Source organism: Hippichthys cyanospilos, chromosome 2, assembly GCF_059441005.1.
Source record: "Hippichthys cyanospilos isolate Australia breed blue-spotted pipefish chromosome 2, RoL_Hcya_1.0, whole genome shotgun sequence".
Taxonomy (NCBI): domain Eukaryota; kingdom Metazoa; phylum Chordata; class Actinopteri; order Syngnathiformes; family Syngnathidae; genus Hippichthys; species Hippichthys cyanospilos.
Window position 1 is genome coordinate 32,284,278 of NC_142370.1, and position 7,244 is coordinate 32,291,521.

The window sequence follows — 7,244 nt, forward strand, 5'->3', positions numbered from 1 at the left end:
AAGTGCTTCATTAAGCTTCATCACAAGTCTAAAATAATTGATTTCATGATCATTACCTATTCACTTTCTTTAGTACTTATTCTTACAGTGATTGATTACTTTAGTACTCTCATACTTAGCCTAACGACTGATTTTAAGACCAGAACATGCACACACAACCATCTTTCCCCTTTGAAATGAATAGAAATGCAAATTTAAATGTAATGTGTTTTTCCAAATGGAAAACAGTGCTTAACATTGTTATTTTGCCTTCATAATTGTATTTTATAAAATATATAATACATTAACATGTAGAATCACTGAATAAATTGCGGGATCTTTCGTGTTCCTGACTTGGCCACTGAGCGGCAGTATAATGCAGTTATGCAATCAAATAATAATGTGTTATTAAGTATTATTAGTTCTTTTCCTTTTTTTTGCCGAGGATAAAGAATACATGCTTGTAAGTATATTTATATTGTCTGTATACACACGTTGCTGCATCCTTTGTGTTCAAATGTACAATCCTTAAAGTGTCATGTCACTATCATCGATAATATTCATTCGCCTGTCTATGGCATTTCCCTTTATATGTTAGCATAGCTGTTGTAACACATGATGTAATTCTCTGCTTTTATGTTTTCTTTGATAGCTAATTTGAATTAAGAGTGGCAATAAACACCTTTTAGCGACTTTTTATTGTGATAGTGGAGTTGACTGGCACCAGCGGTGACCATATCTTAAAATATTACGTTCTAGCCCAAGTATCCATGAATACGCACATACTATATATTATAATATTAGAATAATTTTTCGTGTTCCAATTGATTTGCTCTTGATTTGAAAATAAAATGTACTGTCAGGACATAAGGTATTAAATGTGATTTGCTGATACCTGCAGAGCTTTGTTAAATTTTCTCTGATGCCATGAAGGGTTTTCACTTACCCTTGGGCTGTAAAGAGTTTTTTTTTTTTTTAAACGTGTGTAGCTGTGAATGACAGTAAATAAATTGACTTGAATTGCCAGCGCAATAGAAATTGATCTAAGACATCCATAGCTGCCAGTGATAGTGAATGAGTTAATCAAGGTGAAAACAAGATTTGGATTCTTGCAGTAATTCAAATTAAGTTATTTTAATGTTTGAATATTTAACTATTCAAATTCTGTTCATATTTGAGCAGGTTGTTGATGAATTGATGAAACTTTTATCTTTACCTAGAAAGATGGCGCAACATTCAGGTTATCTAAGAAACTTGAAATGATTAGCGATTGGCACTTGCCAAACTTAGATCTGATTTTCAAAATATATTTATGCAAAAAGTGTCTCGCATGCCAAATGATGAATGAAATTGATGTTAAACATGGCTCAAGGTCCCATTAAATGAATCGGGCCCAATTCGGCTTTGGGAAAAGCAACCGTGTGGATGCAAGTCCATTCATGCGTCTTGTCATTTGGCACATACTCCTGCTGTTGATTTTGAAGTTTCCAGTCGACTGCAAATGACAACACCAGTTAATAAATATGCACGCACACACACACGCAGGAGAGTTGGCAGCAAACCATATGATAGCATGCTAGTTAGAGCATGTCCGATACCTCCGCCTCAGATGCCAGACTTGTGAGTGTGCCGAGGAGGAGCGACCAGAAAGGGCAATTTGAGGAATATTCTTTTACCGCGTGGACAAAAATCAGTCCGAAAATGCTTGTTGTGTTAATCGCCTTCGCAAAGCACAAACTGTGAACGCCGGTGAGCGCTTTGAACGGGTGAGAAAGTAAAAATGAGATGCTGCCATTTGGTGGGAGACGCCTGACTTCAGGAAACTGTGATTTTATGGGGCAGGTGTGAAGTAAAACAACCTTCTAGACCAGGGGTCGGCAACCTTTAACATTCAAAGAGCCATTTTAACCCCGTTTCCGCGGATAAGACCACACTGGAGGCAGAATATATATATATATATATATATATATATATATATATATATATATATATATATATATATATATATATATATATATATATATATATATATATATATATATATACACTATAAATAGATAGCAGTCAGAGGAGTTGCTTACAGCAGCTTTTGTTAACCAAGATTGTACCACTTTATTTTCATTAAAAGAAGCAAGCAGACCGAACCAACGTCAGAATCCATCCATCTTCACAAACGGGGCATTAAAATGAGATTTAATCTGCGTGGAATTCTTCAAGCACTACGGTTCGCTTTATTTATTTACTTGTGTAATCTTACTTTGAAATTCTGCTTTTAATCTTTTAATTCTGCATTGTGTTTCCCGTTTACGTTCGCCATTCATCATATATCTCTTAGCGGCGTTGGCAAAGGTTGTTACCTTCTCGGTTTCAAGAAAAGAACGAGCAGTCCGAACCAACGTTTGAGTCCATCCTTGCTCATACACAGGGGCAGTAAGATGACATTTATTTTGTGTTAAGAATGTTCAAGCGCTGTATTAATGTTCAGTTATATCTTACTCTGAAAATGAATGTGCTTTTAATCTGGAAGGATGAAAAAATAACTTAATCGCTATGTAAATTCTTCCATTTTTTCCTCGGCATTTCAGTTGTATTTTTTACAATTAAAAATTCTATAACACCCTGTTTGACATTTTTATATGCTATACATGCTTCATTTTCAAGCAATTTATCCAGTAAATAGGTCCAAAAAATGTGAGTTTTTGTAAAAGAAAGTGTGATTTTATGAACTAAATCAGGAAACTCTTTTTAAATCAAGAAAACAATATAGTTTTAGTTTTTCAGTTGCAATTTGATTGGAAAAATGTTGTTTGATATTTACCTGAATCGTAATTATATACTTCTAAACTCTTGATTCGTCTTGACATATATCTAAAATCTTTTTAATTGTAATCAAGAGGTATTTTTTTCCATCCTTCAGATAGCTTTTTCCATAAATCATCTTTATTCTTAATTTCTGATTGTCTGTTAATTAAGTTTGATTTATCTGATTGTATTGTTGACATTTCCTTTAGCATAGCTCCATCAAGATGGTGTAGCTTCTATTCTATGCACCTTATAATGCGGTGCGCATTATATATGAAAACAATTATAAATTAGGCCAGTCACTGAAGGTGCGCCTTATGAGAATACGGTACCTAAGGTAATTGATTACTTGAGTACATTCCTAAAGTAATTAATTACATTAGTATTGACTTCATTTCATAACAGATATTTTTAGACCTTCCTTTCACCAAACAGTTGCACAAGTTGAGAGAAACCTAAATATTTATTCAGTGTCTGGGCTGGAAAAAAATGAAAAATGTCCTTGGTAATTAATGAGCTAAATTACACAAACCTCAACTGGAATGCTAATTGTTTTTAAACAAGTTCTTTACTAATGGAGTTCAAACAAGTACAGATGTAAAATAAATATTGAAGTGGGATGGTTACTGTTTTTTTTTTGTTTTTTTTTTTAATCATGACACATAAAGTGGAACCTGTTCGGTGTTCTCTCTTGCTTTTTTATTGAGGGTTTGTTTGGAAATTCGATGAATATATTCCAATTGAGTTTCCCTTTCAAAGCCCAATACTGATTCATAAAACCATGAATGAATATGACATATGGCTGCGCAACAAAGTTAAGACCATTTTGAGGTTTGACTTTATTTTGCCACACAGTGGCGATCATCTCTAACCTTGTGGTAACTCATGACGAAATTCAAATTTTAACTCCATTTTGTTACGTCGCATCATGTTTTATCGTGAATAGAAGAGCATACTAACTGGCAATTAGCGTGACATTAATGCAAATTACAAGTAGCTAATTACAAATAACTATCACATAGATTAAATGTATTACAGTAGTAATTAAGGTCGAAATATTGGTGGTAAATGTGAAGCTAGCTAAGGCATAGTGCTACTACCTATGTCTCACTCACTTTTTTTTTTTTTTTTGCACCTGGATCTGAGTATTAGTCACCTAATCTGGAAAATCTGCCAATACCGAGTCTTGATTCGTTAATGCATTAAGGACGGAGAAAAAAAAAGTATTTTTCCTTGATTTTTTTTGCATTTTTTGGCAATATTTGTGTACTTTGTTGCTTAAAATTTCAAACAGTAATAAATACAAACTGAGACGTCCTTCAATCTATCAGCACAGTTTATTGAAAGCGATTATTTCAATGACTTAAATACAGAATATTAAATGTGATCGTATAATAATATATAGTAGTTATACAACAACAAACGTAAACAGATTTATACAAAAATCCTAGCGCTCAAAAATAAATCGATTTTTTTTTTCCCCAGTTTGGAAACTCTATATCAACCTATGGTAAAAGGTTGAAATAATACTTTATGGTTTAACGAGAACTCATTCCAAGAGGTTTCATATGGCCTGCACATGTGTGCACGCACGTGTGTTTATGTGTTGAAAGAGACGATTGAATTGCAAAATGATCAAAGCGCACACCTTGATTTAAGAGCCTCAAAGTTGCGCTGGAAGCCTAACTGGAAGTTGTGGCCCCTCTGATTGATTCCAGTTGTTTGCCCATTCTGTTTCGGACTCATTGCAAAGACACGTGTGGGTAATCTTTAGAGCTCAGTTTTGTTTTTGAAACAGGTTAATAGTATCGAAAATAAATCACAATAAAAATAAATAAATGACAACGTAAGTATGTTTATTCTAATGATAAATTAATGTATTATGTTTTTTTATTTTAAGAGTATTAATTCGGTAAATTCGAATTAATTTATTCATTAGAAATGTGAAATATACCTGAAAAAATGTGTGCAATCATTTTATTTTATGAAGCAAAAATCAGATTTACCAAGTTTTTCCTGATATAAGTAAAGTAAATGAAAAAAATAGATGATTATATTCATTTTATTTTCAACAATTTCAGGATAAAACTGGCTTAACTGATGCAACAAATATAACACGAACCTTAAGGGCGTGGACTATATAATCCCACAAACCACACTTTTTACAACACTGGGTTCAAGGCAAATAAACACCTACTTGATGCAATAAAGTTCACCTCATGGCCAAATTTGGCAAGGTAAAAAACATGGACAGCCTCAAAAATAACAAGCGACGATGCTGTCATCAGGATTTAGATGTTCACCGCGTCCTCAGAAAATCACACGGTGCCTCCCAGCCTGGAAGGCAATCATAGTGATTAGGCTATTGTGGATTTGAAAATGTCTTTTCAGGTCACCTAGTGGAACTAAACCTCATGATGTGCAAATTCAACATAAAAAGCAATACTGAATCCATCCATCCATTATCTTGAATGCTTAGGAGGGTCACAGGTGTGCTAGAGCCTATCCCAGCTGTCTTCCCAGCTGAAATGGTTTTCAGTCAATGCCCCCCCCCCCCCCTCCAAAAAAACAAATACATATAAGGACAATGTACCTCCTATACATGCTTTTGGAATCTGGGAGGAAACCGGAGTCCCCAGAGAAAACTGATGCAGGCACAGGGTGAACATGCAAACTCAACACAGGACATTTTAATGAAAAAAAATTACTTGTTTCCCTTTTCAGAACTGTTTTTGTCATGTGCGAATGTAAGTCTATCTATCTATCTATCTATCTATCTATCTATCTATCTATCTATCTATCTATCCATCCATCCATCCATCCATCCATCCATCCATCCATCCATCCACCCACCCACCCACCCACCCATCCATCCATCCATCTATCTATCTATCTATCTATCTATCTATCTATCTATCTATCTATCTATCTATCTATCTATCTATCTATCTATCTATCTATCTATCTATCTATCTATCTATCTATCGCTAGCTTGATTGCTAATTCTAGAGCTAGCTTAATTGCTATCTATCTATCTATCTATCTATCTATCTATCTATCTATCTATCTATCTATCTATCTATCTATCTATCTATCTATATCTATCTATCTATCTATCTATCTATCTATCTATCTATCTATCTATCTATCTATCTATCTATTGATTTATTTAGCTAGCTAGCTAACGATCTTTTGATTTATTTAGCTAGCTAGCTAACAATCTTTTGATTTATTTAGCTAGCTAGCTAACTAGCTTTTGATTTATTTAGCTAGCTAGCTAACTAGCTCTCAATCTATCTATCTATCTATCTATCTATCTATCTATCTATCTATCTATCTATCTATCTATCCTTCCATCCATCCATCCACAGGAAACAGATGCTACTCGTGTTATTGTGTGTTGTGGAGGCAGCTACTAAATCAACTGTGAGAGCATATGTTGTTGTCAAAACCTTTCGCAACACAAAAGCCGACGGGCGTTTAAGTTCAACCACAGCCCAAGATCACATTGAGGTCATCTTAACATAAGGAATGAGGAATTTTGGAGAAGCGGGCAATGTTTGTGAGTATGACTTGTACGTGTTGCGGCATCATACCGAGGAATCCATCCAAATATGCAACACCCTGAGGTTGACAAATGGACAAAACACTTTCGCCACCACTGACCAGCCGTCCTCACTTTGTAGAAACATTTGTTCAAGTGATGGATAAATAAAAAAAAAAGGTCACAATTTTTCACTCACACGTTCATGACGCTTTTATGGGGGCGACTGACTGTTTCACACCGGTGAATATGATCCAGGCCATTTTACAGATTGATGGCAAAAGTCGCACAGTTCAGTCAAATCTGCCCATTTCTCTTCTGACAGTCATTTACTAAACCACAACAAATGGCCAGGATTTGATTCATGATGAAACTTCACGTTTCGCCTCTCATCCAAGCAGAACTGATCAATTCTTGTAACAGGCTAATTAAGCCCTAAGAAGCCTGCGCTTGAGACAAAATATCGTCACTGTCAAACATTTTACACCAAGTACCCTAAAAAACAACATTGAATACTGTAGTATTGTAGCCTTAAATGTTTGTGAAAATAATAGTGAAAGACACAGTAATGTTATACAAAAGCTAACACAATTATTGGACTAAAAAATTAAACACAAAAGAATTCTACTTTTTCAGTGAAACTTTCAAGCGCCACAATCGTGAGCAATCGAGCACCAGTCGTAACTCGCTTTCAGAATGATGTTGGAAGACAAATAGTAAAATTCCGGTTATTATTATTTCATTTCCTTAGAATGATCCTTGTGACTAAGCGCACATTTGTCTGTTATTTGATTTTAATTTCATAATGTTCTGACATCATCTTGAAGAAAAAAAAGACTGTTTTTTTCTGATCGGATCAAAACTTTTGTTTATCGCCTGAATGATTGCGCCACCGAGAGAGATCGTACAGCAGATGGCG